The 14,389-nt window shown below is 53.5% G+C and overlaps 1 long non-coding RNA gene across 1 annotated transcript; it reads left to right on the top strand.

Moving 5' to 3' along the window:
- Positions 1–4,026: 4,026 nt before the first annotated feature.
- On the top strand, positions 4,027–13,010 carry LOC147651799 (uncharacterized). Its single transcript, XR_015289732.1, has 2 exons — positions 4,027–12,375; positions 12,493–13,010. It is a non-coding gene; the product is annotated as an uncharacterized LOC147651799 (long non-coding RNA).
- Positions 13,011–14,389: the final 1,379 nt, after the last annotated feature.

Below are 14,389 nucleotides of genomic sequence, written 5' to 3'. Positions count from 1 at the left end.
AGTGTGTGATGGGGTCAGCGATGGCAGGTGCTGTGGGCTGGTGCACAGGAGTCTTTTGAAAGGGAAAAGAAACTCTCCTCTCTCAGAGCTGCACACCTCAGCAGTGCTGCAGCAGTAATGGGGTGGGATGTGCAGACAAGCCAGGCTGATCAGAGGTGCATAAGCTGCAGCAGGACATCCTGTGATGTGCCACAGTTGGAAGCCCACTTGCCCCAGTGTAATCTGGCTTTGGAAGCAGGGATGGGTTTCCTGATACTGGCCTTGGTTTTCAGCCTGCAGTTAGGGGAATGAGTGGGATTTTCTGAGCAGCTGTGTCCATCCTGTGTCCACATGACAGCTCGGTAGCTGGCTCCCAGGGCACTCTTCTGTCGATCTGAGCCCCTTGGGAGCGATGGCTGGTGGCACCCTGGGACATCTCCATGCTTTAAACCCCACTAGTGACATGTGGGGCTGCACAAGAGTCTGGCTGGCTGTGCCCATGCCCAGCCTGCACAGCCACAGAGTCACAGCAGGTGCAGCTCTGGGATCAGGGCCCTCTCCCCTCCCAGAGCAATCAAATCTCACCCAGAGTTCTGCTCCCACCAGTCTCAACCTCCTCAGCCACTGCAGAAGCACAGACAAGTCCTGTTACCCTGACTGGCAAAAAACAAGGGCAGAGGAAGGATTGGGTGGCTGGGGGCAGCTGAGTGGTGCCCGTGGGAGCAGGGACTGGGGCACCTGCTTCAGGCTGGGTGGGAGCTGCAGCCCCAGCTGTGGCTCTGGAGGCAGGTGGCCTCGGGGCTGTGGGAGATGCACACAGAGGAGCCCTGGGAGTTGGTGTGCTGTCAATGGCACCACAGAGCAGCTCAGCAGAGACACAGCTGATCTGGAAAGGGAAACTGTGTTTACAAACAGGGTATTCATGGCAGACAGAAGAGCATCGACTGTGCGTGATGGGAATGTCAGGGATGAGCCACCTGAGTTAAATGCTCCATACAGCTCTAGCCAAGAGCACGGTACCTACCAAGGTCCGTGCTCCTGCTTGGGACTTTGCCCTAGGAATCTTGGCCAGGAAGTTTCCAAGGGGAAAAGTGTTACTCTCTTTAGTTCTTTGAGTTGGTAGAGGAGAAGTTGAGGACCACGTTTGAGAGCTGATCTCTGCTGGATCTGAATCTGATGGGCAGTATGTCCCTGGCCACTAGGGCACTGCTGGCTGTGTTATGTTCCCTGTCATCTGTGGGAAGCACAGGTCTTAGGCTTAAGAAAAGGAATTGGAGAAGAAAAAAAAAAGACATTTCTATGCATCCACAACGCAGTTTTCCTTTGAAAGTATTCAAGCAGTGGCCTGTCATCTGCTTTGAAAGGGAAGAGTTTCCCTTCCTCAAGCAAGCAGTGGATCCTGCTGCTCCCACTGCCGCTGAGGGCAGGGCACTATGGGCTGGCTGGGGGTCTTGGGGCCATCCCAGCAGCTCTTCCCTCAGTGCTGCTTCCAGCTGGGCACCACAGGAGTGACCCTCACACAGGGAATATGCTCCTATGGGCTGCTGGAACGGGGAGCCCTTTATTTACTGCTGCTGTTCCTGTCTGGGGCTGTCTCACAGCACCCTGTGTGCTCTGGGTGACTCACGGCTGCACTTCAACAGACACAGGAATTCAAAGGACAAACAGGAGGTGGTAACCCATCTGTGAATGGGAGAGGAAAGGAGAGCTCTGCTTGAGCTTGAGCAGTTTGCTGACCAGGCAGGGCGAGTGCCAGGGTGATAGAAATGAGCCTGTGCTTGTTCTGCATCTGGATGAGGCAGCTCGAGAATTCAAGGATTTTTGTTAATATTCTGTGGCCTTTTATTTTGTCCCTGCTTGTTTTTTTCCATGAGATGTTGAGGTTTCATCTGTCCAGGAACTCAGTATGGAAACTATAAATAGCCATGACAGGGTCTGAAAGCTGAGCTAGTGAAAGCAGAGGAGATTTATGGCCGGGTTGGTTAAACCCTTGGCTGCTTGTGAGCACTGCAGGAGGAGCTGCAGAGGTGCAGTCCAGGGAGAAACCAGCCACTGACACTCAGCTCGCTCCTTCTACGCTTGAGGAAAGTGGGGGACAAGCCATCATTCCCAATACTCCTATTCCAGGATCCAGAGGTCAAGAGCAGGCTTTGACATCTCTTGTTTGGCCTGATAGGGGATCGGTTTTGTGCTTATCACACGTGTGCACAGCTGATGGAGGGGGCCCTGAGTGCCACGGGGACTTTGGGATTCTCCTCGTGCCTCGCACAGGTCGTGGGGTTTGGGCCAGGCCAGTGCCCCAAGCCCTGCTCTTTTCCTTCTCTGTCCCTGCAGTGAACCCAGCCCAACGGGGATGGGAAGCACGGTGCTCAGACATGGATCACTCCTCCACTGCAGAACAGGGGCCCTAAAGTCTGCTTTATTTTCTCTGCAAATTCACCAGTTCCACACAGAAATGTCTATTTCAAAATAGGCTGTGGGCACTTGGAAAAGGAAAGGGACTGAGTTTTATGTACTTATTTATTCATGGGTGAGGTTTATTTGTCTCCTGGGTTTATCCCAGGCCACAGCCACCCTGTTTGTTGCCATTTGCCATCAGGTGTTATATTTAGCCACTCGTATGTGATGGCTTCTACTTTCAGCAGTGGCAAGTACTATTTCTAAATCTGCTGGATCTGGGAGAGGTCCCAGAGTATTGGAAATCTGTGGTTTGGGGGAAAGCTGCAGCTCTGCATTTCACCAGTGAGTTTCCACATGTCTCTGTCAGAGCTCAGTGATCTGCGATAGCAATGCCTGGGCAGCCTGAAACTGGACCTGACATCGCTTGGCTGCTGGGAGTGTGAGCCAACAGCAAAATGCTGGGGTTCAAAGGACATCAAAAGAAAGATTTTTCTAGCAATAAAAACCAGAGTAACCATCCCTCTCCACAGTCCCAGGAATGTGAGACTGGAGTGTTTGCTCTCCTTAGGATTAATTTTCCATACTGGTAGGATGTGTAAACAGACAGAGCAGACACCTGGGCCGAACGCTGCAGGGACCGTCCCACTGCTGAGCACACCTGTGCTCTACACACTCAGCTTGGGATCTGCTTCCTGCCGAGCTACGAGTCTGCATCGTTATAGAATAACCCAAAAGGAACGGGAAGTTGGTGTTTATGAGCCCTGAGCTTGCTCACCCATGTGACACTGGCTGTGCTGCAGTTGTGGTGCTCACTGTGCTCCAGACCCTCCTGCCTGGCAGAGCCCCAGCTCTGCAGCCCCAGGGCTGGGGCAGACACAGCCTGTGCCAGCACAGCCTCCCCACGCTGCACGTCCGTGCTGCTGCTAATGACAACAACAACAGCAACAGCAACAGCAACAGCAACACCAACACCACCAACAGCAACAGCAACAGCAACAGCAACACCAACACCAACACCAACAACACCAACAGCAACAGCAACACCAACACCAACACCAACACCAACACCAACAACACCAACAGCAACAGCAACACCAACACCAACAACACCAACAGCAACAGCAACACCAACAGCAACACCAACACCAACAACACCAACAGCAACAGCAACACCAACACCAACAACAACAGCAACACCAACAGCAACAGCAACAGCAACAGCAACACCAACACCAACACCAACAACACCAACAGCAACAGCAACAGCAACAGCAACAGCAACACCAACAACAACAGCAACAGCAACAGCAACACCAACAGCAACACCAACACCAACAACAACAGCAACACCAACACCAACACCAACAACACCAACAGCAACAGCAACACCAACAGCAACAGCAACACCAACACCAACAACAGCAACAGCAACACCAACACCAACACCAACACCAACAGCAACACCAACAACACCAACAGCAACAGCAACACCAACACCAACAACAACAGCAACAGCAACAGCAACACCAACACCAACAGCAACAGCAACAGCAACACCAACACCAACACCAACACCAACACCAACAGCAACACCAACACCAACAGCAACAGCAACACCAACACCAACACCAACAGCAACAGCAACAGCAACACCAACAGCAACACCAACAGCAACACCAACAGCAACAGCAACACCAACAGCAACAGCAACAGCAACACCAACACCAACAGCAACACCAACAACACCAACAACAACAGCAACAGCAACAACAGCAACAGCAACACCAACACCAACACCAACAGCAACAGCAACAGCAACACCAACAGCAACACCAACACCAACAACACCAACAGCAACAGCAACACCAACACCAACAGCAACACCAACACCAACAACACCAACAGCAACACCAACACCAACACCAACAGCAACACCAACACCAACAACACCAACAGCAACACCAACACCAACACCAACAGCAACACCAACAACACCAACAACAACAGCAACAGCAACAACACCAACAACAACAGCAACACCAACAACAACAACACCACCAACAACAACAATAATAACAACAAGAAAACCAAGTAGTTTTTATTGAGAAGCCACATACAAATGGAAGGCTCAGTATGTTTAGAACTTGTAGTAAAATGTTCTTTTCATAGAGTGTTGTATCCCTTTGAAATTCACATACAGAGAAGATTTAAGCTATGTGTCCATTTCTGGCATCTGGGGCTGTGCAGGCTCTGGCCAGTTCTATCTGCATAGCCACAGACACACACCAGGAGTCCACAGCAGGATGAGGAGGCTGTGAGGAACAGGGTGGGCAGGGGATGGGAGCAGCATGGGCAGCTCAGGTAACAGGCTCACTTGGAAACACAGCCCATTCAGGGAAGGCACAGGTTAAGGACCAGGGGAATCGCTGGGTCACAGCTTTTGGATAAGGGTGAAAAGAGAAAAAGGAAAAAACCCAACTGGGTTATTTCTGGCCACTCACCTCTGTGGTATTTACAGCCTGGGAACGGCCTCACAGCCCAGTGCAGCCCCTGCCCAAGGGAACATCATCATCATCATCATCCCCCTGAGCCTCTCCTGCGCTGGGCACACCACAGGATGACCAGGAGCAGGAGGCAGCCTGATCAGTACTTCCCCAGGGAGGGTTGTACTGTCAGTGAAGCCACTGGTTTTGTTACAAGAAAAGAATGAATCTGCTGCACTGCTTTTGTCCACAGTCCGTCCCATAAAAATATCCAACTGATATATAGGAAAATATGGCTTAACATGGCCCAAGCTGTGTGACACATCAAATCCCCTCTGGGAAAGGATGGGGCACTGCAAGGGCTGCCCCAGACCTGCCAGCTCCTTGGCCTCTCAGGTTTCTTTAGCCCCACTGTGAGGGGGGAGAGACACTCATGAGGCACACAGGAAGTTCCAGGTCACGTCAAGTTTCAATAAACTTTGATAAATAAAAGAAAGGCCTGGGAATTCCACAGGTTTCCCAGGGTGGCTGGTGACCAGCTCAGCCCTGCCCAAGTGCCCATCTGAACTCACCCATCAGGGCACAGCACTGTCCCTACCACCAGTGACACCCAAACTCACAGCCTGGCACTGCCACTGTTGCAGATCCGGGGGACTGGCATGGAGTTTCTGAAATTAAACACACTTTGGGCTCCAACCAGTGAAAGGCTCCTTGTGCCTCCAGCTGGCAGCACTGCCTGTGGTGGCAGAGGGGATGGAGCGTGGCCCTGCACTGTCCCCAGTGCTGCCTCAGCCCCACAGCACAGACACCCCACACCCAGTGCCCCCACCCCTGCAGGAGCCTTGGGGTGCTGAGCTTATGCTGGGCCTTCAGCTTCCCAGCGCTGTTCCCAGCCTGCTGGACTCCTTGAGTCATTATCATCTCAGCCACCCCTCACCCTGCACAGTTTTTCTTATGAGTCACTAAATATTGTGTGATTGATACAGCTGTGCTTTGGGTTTACAATAAGCACCCAGCTGAAGGCCTAAACCTGGATTTCTCTGGAATCAGGGAGTCCAAAAACAGCTCACAGGCCATGTGGAAAGGGCAGGATGGACTCAGAGCCCAGATTAGATTGAAGGGTTGGCTTTGCACTCTTCAGGAGCACTTTATTTCCTCCTGGCCTCCTTCCTCCTCTTCTGATCCATAACATAAAATGTTTTGGAGAAAGATCCAGTTCACCTCATCTCACTGAAGTTGTTGTACAGAGACAAGACAGTTGCATGGAAGGGTCCCAAAACTCCAGTTCTTTGCAATAAAAATAGAATTTAGGAGACTTGCTGTGTAAAGTTGTTTTTCATAGCTATAAAAAGAAAATGGAAATGTTTCCCTTTGGTACATCTACATCCTTCCCAGTAAATAAGTGATTTCCTTTTCTCCTTGCTGATTAGGAAGCTCTCCTCTGGAGGTTGGCTTTGATGTCTCAGGAAAAGAAAAATCAAATTAGCAAATCTACAGGAAAGAATTAGCATGGCCCCATTCCCTGGGCCTAGAATGAGGGATTAACCCTCTGACTGATTCCTGCTGCCTTCAAGCAGGCCAAGGAAACGGGAGTGGGGTTGGCTTAGAGCTGCCCAAGGTTGGAACAACAGGGCAATCAGGAATGCTGCCAGCAGCATTTGAGGATGTCGTGTGCAGTGTCACACGCTGCAGCCACCGCCATGGGACGGGCACTGCCCTCCCTCCATCCCCACTGCCACCACCTCAGCCCCCCAGTGCAGGGGCCTGACCACGGCTGGGCCACTTCAGTGCAGAGCAGGGCTCCAGTGACCAGCCCAAACTGCCGGGACAGGAGCTGAGGAAAAGCCTTGGTTAGGATGGATTTGCTGTATGTCCTTTCTCCCTGGAAACCTCAGCTGCCTTAGTTCACCCAGTGTGTCCAGGGCTGTTCAGAGTCACAGTGACACGGACAGGTCTGAGCAGTCCAGGTTTCCTTTCTCGATAAGCACTGTTCCCCCAGCCATGCCCCGAGCATCCCCTGCAGACCCTGGGCAGCTGAGCCCCTGCCTGAGGCACATCACACCCTGTGGGCTGGGACAGGGCATCTCTCTCTGCTCCAGCCTGTCTGGGGGCAGAGACAGAATTCCCATTCGGATTTGTGTGAAAGCAGGATTGCCCTTGACAGCCAAGCCCTCATTGAGTGCCCAGGGGTGGCTGCACCACATCCCCGTTTCCAGCCACACTGCTGGGATCTGATCCCTGTCCCCCTCCCCGTGGGCTGGCAGGGACAGCGGGAGCCCATCGGCCCTCCCGAGCCAGGCAAGGGCAGCACATTCATGGTCTGTATGTGAGCGCTGTTCTTCCATTCCCTGTCATTAAGCAAAGCCTCTGCCTTGTTTATCTGAGCTATAAATAGTTTCCCTGTGTCTGCATTTGCTCTCGCTGTGGTCACTGACGGGCGGAGTTGGGGTTTGGGGATGAGGTTTTAAACCTGATGGGGTTTTTGCCTATTGCTGGTGTCAGAAGGGAGTGCAAAACCAGATTAAACACATAGAGATTAAACAGAGAGATGTAGAAATGTGTCTAAAAATAACCCTGTGCTGCGCAGGGCAGCAGGCGCCAGTAAGGCACAGGGCAGCGCGGTGCTGTGCCGGTGCCCAGCCCCGTGATTCCCACTGCTGGCACATGGGACGTGCACAAATCCCTGTCCCTGACAGGCACCTCCAGGACACTGCTGGCCCCTCCAGGCAGGACCCACCATGGGCCCAGGCACACGGACCGTGCTGCGCACCGCAGCTCTGCAGTGCAAAATCAATCCTGGCCTGACCTCCTGCCCTGTGCAGGAGACATTGGGGTGCTGCAAACCCACCCTGAGCGGGGCTGGAGCTGGTGTTCAGCTGAAACCCAGCTGCTGGGGCCTTGGTGGGTGCTGCAAACCCACCCTGAGCGGGGCTGGAGCTGGTGTTCAGCTGAAACCCAGCTGCTGGGGCCTTGGTGGGTGCTGCAAACCCACCCTGAGCGGGGCTGGAGCTGGTGTTCAGCTGAAACCCAGCTGCTGGGGCCTTGGTGGGTGCTGATCTGCATTTTCTGCCTTCCTGGCCGGAGGGCAGGGCTGTGGCCAAGCCAGCTCTGGAAGCAGCCACCAGCAGCCCCTGGCACAGAGGGAGAGCATGCCCAGCTCCAAGGGCTGCTGGCCACCTCCTCTGAGCACCTGGAAGGGCTCGGACAGCGCGGAGCCCAGCACACAGATGGAGCCACCGCGGGGTCACTGGGCAGGAGGTGCCAGGAGGAAATGGAAAATCCCAGAGCAGAGCAGGCTGAAGCCGATTCCTGCACACACGGCCATGCCTGAGCAGTGCAGAGGAATTCTGGCTGCTTGGTGCTGCTGGGCACGGGGAGCCGCTTGGGCAGGCCCAGGTACGGAATGAGCGTGTGGGTAATTCCCTGTCAGGTATTAGTAACACCTAAGGGTGGAGTAATGGAAAATGTGGAGAGCTGGCACACTGGCTCGAAAACCTGCTTGACAAGAAATAACCTTGGGCTGCTGGAGGTGGATCGTTGGGAAGTGTCATTTATGGACGGGGTGGGGGGCACGGGCGGATTAGGGCTCTGTGAACAGACTCCTTTGTCTGGAGAAGTGACTGTTGATAATGGAGATATTCCCCTCCCCCTCGGGGATGTGTGTAAGCACCACTGATGTGTTTGCACTGCCTGCTCCCTCCTGGAAACAGAGCTGTGTTCAGCATGTGTGTCCTGGCACTGCCAGCCCTTTAACTGCTTCACCACTGGCACCTCACCTGCACCTGGCTGCCACCTCCCTGCCACCTCCCTGCCACCTCTGTGACTCATGAACCATTTCTGCAAATCCCAGCAGCACGAGGGAGGAGAAATCCCCAGGGCCCACCTGTGAGCCCACCTATTACAGCTGTCACTGAACATGCAGTGCCAAACACACCTGCCATGAGTCACCCCCAAAAGCTTTCAATTCACACCCTTATCCCAGGAAGAAAGGGGATCAGTTCGGCTACAGCTTGGCACAAATGTTTCACAAACAAAACAAAAAAGCCCATGTTCCCGAGCCTGGGGCCGCCTGCTCGAATGCTGCCAGGGGCTGGTGGCCCTGGGGCTGTCCCGATTCCATCCCATTTCATCCCAGTTCCATCCCAATTCCCGATGTCCCTGTGCTGACTGAGGGAGTTGTGACCCACATTTACAAATACTTGGTCTTCAGTTTCAACTTCCTGGATGCATATTTCTTTAAATCTTTATGTTCCATCAAGCTAACTCTGAATGTTACCTTTCCTTGGATTTAATTCAATTCCAGCTTTTAGCTTTGTATTTTGTAGTTACTTTACTTGCAGGAGAAAAGCTGCAAGAGGACAATGCCTGGAGAAAACATACAGCATCCAGCAGCAGGAGCCACATCTCTGCCCTGACTCAGCATCCCTGCAAGGGCCACTGCCCGTGTCCTGGGACAGAGGAGAAAGTCACAGCAAGTCTCAGATTTTTCTGCGAGCTAAAAGCAGACAGATTAACAACATCTTCAGAGAGAAGAACAACAAGGAGCTCCATAACATATAATTCAGGGATTGAGTTTCAAAGTCTGGGTGTGAAAATGAGAGCTGAAGGCTCTGAGAGGCTCATCTGTCACTGCAACCCTGCCGGTGACTAACAAAAATGTCCGACTCAAAAATGTAAAAGTCATGAATCATTCCTGAACGTCAGAAAATGTTTCCTAACTTGTATGACTTCAGACCAGCCCTCAGCATCCTGTTTGCCACTGGCCTTTGTTCCAGGGCTGTGACTCAGGCTCATGGGGAGAGTCACCCCAAGAGTATGGAGGCACAAAGCTTTGAAAACCTGACCAAGGGGAGACAGCATTTTTTCCGAAGTGTACTTGCCTGTCACTCCTCTGTGAGAGGGAGGAATATCCACAGCCCGTATTTCCCAGGGCTCCGTGGCTGCCGAGGCTGGCACGGCACCGGTGTGGAGCAGCAGGTACTCACAGGGCACTGTCACACCTCAGCATGAGCCCCACTGCCAGTCATTGGCTTAGCTTACTTATATATGTATTTTTATGTATGTATATATACACACACACATATAAACAGCTGTGTTTGTATGTGTATGCATATCTACGTGTATACAGAGCTCGCCGTGGTTTTACAGAAAATTGTGAGAGCTCCTGGCCACAGTCACTTTGCAATTTCAAATATACCTATTTTTAAGGATGGAGAAAATAACTTAGGGCTAATTTGATGGAAGAAGAAAGGGACTTCAGTTTCCTGCAGGAGTTCTGGGAGTTAGGATTGGCTCAGTGGGTCTGTTTCTCCCCCTGCAATCCACACTGAGATGGTTCGGACATGGCAAGGAGAAATCACCGGTGGGAACTTGGGCACCAGCCCATTGTCCCTCTCCTTCCCAAGGCCACAGTCTGCAGCATCAAATAACCCCTAAAGCAAAGGCACCTCTTCTATTGTTGGTTGTCGCTATTTCTTTCCTTATGCAGAGCCCTAGAAATTCTCCATTGGAGACAAATGAATTCCAGGCTGCTGTGAACACTCCTGCATTTTGTGGGCCCCTTGGACCCACAGGGGCTTGGAATTCCAGGGCAAAACGCAGTAACTGCTCATCCATTGGGGAAAATCTCATGTAGCACGGTGACCCAGCTGAGGGGAGCCTCAGGCTGTGCTGGGCTCCACGTTTCCTGACACCCTGGCTTTACAAATACCAAGGAACTGATATTAATTATGGAACTGTGCTTCATAAGAGACACGAGAGGAGGTGATTGCTGCCTTGTCTTTCAGGTAGAGAAATAATTGCTTCACATAACAGCTCCTCCCCTGGGATTCACTTGTGCATTTCCATTTTCTGCAGCTGCAGAAGGCGCAGCAGCCCCACAGCCCCGGGAACAGCACATGGGGATTTTCCCTTGCGGGGCTGCTGGCAGCCCCCCGGCACAGCCCGCCTGCTAATCCACCTTCACTGCCCCCAGAATGATCATTTTCCTCCTGCTCCCCACCTAGACCCTTGCTTTAAGCTAAAAAAGCCTTCCCTGGGTTCCTAGCTAAAATCCCAGGAGTCCCACCCCGCTCCTGCGGGTGGCTGCAGGGAGGCCCGGCCATGGCTCAGGTGGTGACCTGAGCTCAGCTGTGAGAGGATAATAAAGGTCCCTGTGTGCAAGGGGGGACACAGAGCCCCCAGTGCCAGGCCACAGCTGGGGCTGAGAGACACCGGTCCCCTCACGGCCACCGCAGGTACACAGCCACACCAGGCCCACACGGCCACACTGGGCCCACAGGGCCACACTGGGCCCACACAGCCACACCGGTCCCCTCACGGCCACACTGGGCCCACAGCCGGCACCTGGGCCCATACGGCCACATTGGGCCCACACGGCCACACCGGGCCCACAGGGCCACACCGGGCCCACAGCCGGCACCCCAGGTACACACAGACACCCTGGTACACACAGCTGGCACCCCAGGCACACACAGACACCCCGGGTACACACGGACACCCCAGGCACACACGGACACCCCGGGCACACACGGACACCCCGGTACACACAGACACCCCGGGCACACACGGACACCCCGGGCACACACAGACACCCCGGGCACACACGGACACCCCGGGCACACACAGCCACAGCCTCGTGCTCTGATAAATGTGCACAGAGCTCGGCAGCCCGCAGCCGGCAGGGTGGAGTGTCCTCCTGGGACATTAACTGGAGGAGTTGGAGCAGTGACCGTGGTGTGCAGATGAGGGTGAATCAGTCAGGAAGGGATGAGGTTTGTGCAGGAGCCGAGGTGCAGGCTGCTGGGGCTGGGCTCCGGGCGCTGCGGTCCAGGGATGCGCTTTTTGGGCAGGATGAAGAAGTGAGTCAGGATCACCAGAAGTGCTTTCATCAGCTCCGGATAGCTGAAGATATCTGCTCCATCCTTTGTGCGAGGACTAGGGGGGTTCCTGCCTTCCCAGCAGCTCTCACCTGGTGGTTTCTTGTCATGCGAGGAGCCATTGCACATTGCAGGTTTCCGCACCGAGAAATGCAAATTTCATTTCTTGTGGAAGACAGTTAAAAAATGCTCCTCAACAGTTACCCTCGTTAATAGCTCTTTAATTCTCTAATGAATATTTATGAGCAGTTGCCTGAAAGCAATGAACCTTGGACTGTATAGACTGATATTGATTGTGTTTGAAATTAAAAGAATAGTGATTTTTTTTCCTCTTTTGGTGGAAAAGCTGAACAAGAGGAAGACAGCCTCAAATTCAGCGTGGGTTTTTTAATTTGGCAGGTAATGAATTATTGAAACATCTCTTACCGAAGAAGTGCCTTAAAGACAGTAACGTGGTGGTGTATCAGCAACCCCATTTTGGGGAGCCTGTTGTATCCCTGCCTGTGGTGGCACCCCCAGGCAGCCCCACTTTACAACATAGGTCACTCAGAGCTGCACAGATCCTCACACCACGGGCCTGGAAATCCAGGGGTTTCTGCTTTTGGAAACCTGGGCTGCAGAAGGCAGAGCTGCTGGTAGGTTCTTCTTTATCCACTATCAAATTAACTAAATAATAATTAAAATAACCAATCAGGATATACTAGTGCAGTAGTTCTCTGGAGCCTTAAAGAGAAATCTCCTTTTGCTTTCAGGCTGCAGTGGAGTCCAGTACCTTCTTGGAACAGCTCAGGGTTATAAGGAAACCTTTGAGCAGCATGTTTCTATTCAGAAAACATAAAGCCTTCCAGGGAGGCATCTCAGGGGGGTCCCAGGGACTGAGGCCACCTCTGAAAAGAAACTCCAGTTACAGAATGTGTGCTTGGGATTGGGATGGACTGTAACCAGAGGTCTGTGGCAGGTGAATTTATGAAACTGAGAAGGCCCATTACTGAGTTTTCTTTGTCTGATTTATTTATTAACACACTGAACCTTCATATGAACAGCTGTATTGATTTCTGAAAATCACCAAATAAAATTTAAACTATTTCCAAAGAATAGAAGAGCAAACACAAAGAAAGCTGGGCTGTGCATGGGCAGGCTGTGATTCAGGTGTCGAGCAGCTTTTGTACATGTGTTCATTTAATTTCCCTTTCTTTCTATCCTTGTTGCTTTTCCACTGGAAGGCTGAATTTACCTAATAAATATATTTATTTTCTTAAGCTCCATCAAAGCTGTCTCAATGGTTCTTGGTATAACTGCTCAGAGTCAGCACTGCCAAGGGCAGGCTGCAGCCTCTCTCACCCTGCCTGGTGTTGCCTTGGTTTTCCCTGCCCAGAGAGCAGCCGTGCTGCACTGGAGAGGAGCTGTGCTGCACTGGAGAGGAGCTGTGCTGCACTGGACACAGCTGTGCTGTACTGGAGAGGAGCTGTGCTGCACTGGACACAGCTGTGTGCACTGGACACAGCTGTGCTGCACTGGAGAGGAGCTGTGCTGCACTGGAGAGGAGCTGTGCTGCACTGGACACAGCTGTGCTGCACTGGAGAGAAGCTGTGCTGCACTGGACACAGCTGTGCTGCATTGGAGAGCAGCTGTGCTGCACTGGAGAGGAGCTGTGCTGCACTGGAGAGGAGCTGTGCTGCACTGGAGAGAAGCTGTGCTGCACTGGAGGCAGCTGTGCTGCACTGGAGAGAAGCTGTGCTGCACTGGAGAGAAGCTGTGCTGCACTGGACACAGCTGTGCTGCACTGGACAGCTGTGCTGCACTGGAGAGAAGCTGTGCTGCATTGGAGAGCAGCTGTGCTGCACTGGAGAGGAGCTGTGCTGCACTGGAGAGGAGCTGTGCTGCACTGGAGGCAGCTGTGCTGCACTGGAGGCAGCACAGGACCTGCAGCTGGAAACAAGGCCAAGAGCTGCCCTGCCAAAGGCGAGTGCAGAAGGAGAGGACAGCGATCCCAGAGCAGTCTGGGCACGGTGCCACCCTGGTGTCACTGCTGCTGCCCTGTCCTGACCTTCCCCCGGGCTGGGTGAACGCATCTCTGCGTGTCCCTCATCCCCAGCGAGGCAGAGCCCGAACTGCCAGGTCTGGGGGTGAGATTCCCCCGTGGGGCTGGACACCACTGCCCTGTGGGACTGGCCCTGTGTCCCGGGCACAGCCCGAGGCAGAGGCTCCAGCAGCTCGTGGCCTTTGGGCAACCTGAGGCAATCCCGAGCAGAGAAAGGTGTGGGGGCTGTCCCTCAGCGATGCCCAGTCTCTGTCACTGTTTGTGGGATGGGAACTGTGGGTGGCAGGGGTGGATGGCAGGGGTGGGATGGCAGGGGTGGGTGGCAGCAATGGGATGGCAGGGGTGGATGGCAGGGGTGGATGGCAGGGGTGGATGGCAGGGGTGGGTGGCAGGAGTTGATGGCTGGGGTGGGTGGCAGGGGTGGGTGGCAGGGGTGGATGGCAGCAATGGGATGGCAGGGGTGGGTGGCAGGGGTGGGTGGCAGGGGTGGGATGGCAGGGGTGGATGGCAGGGGTGGATGGCAGGGGTGGGTGGCAGGAGTTGATGGCTGGGGTGGGTGGCAGGGGTGGGTGGCAGGGGTGGGATGGCAGGGGTGGATGGCAGGGGTG

This window comes from Cyanistes caeruleus, chromosome 8, assembly GCF_971803275.1.
Source record: "Cyanistes caeruleus chromosome 8, bCyaCae1.hap1.1, whole genome shotgun sequence".
In the NCBI taxonomy this organism is placed as follows: domain Eukaryota; kingdom Metazoa; phylum Chordata; class Aves; order Passeriformes; family Paridae; genus Cyanistes; species Cyanistes caeruleus.
Note: the sequence above shows the minus strand (reverse complement) of the source record. Positions and strands in the feature narration are given on the sequence as shown.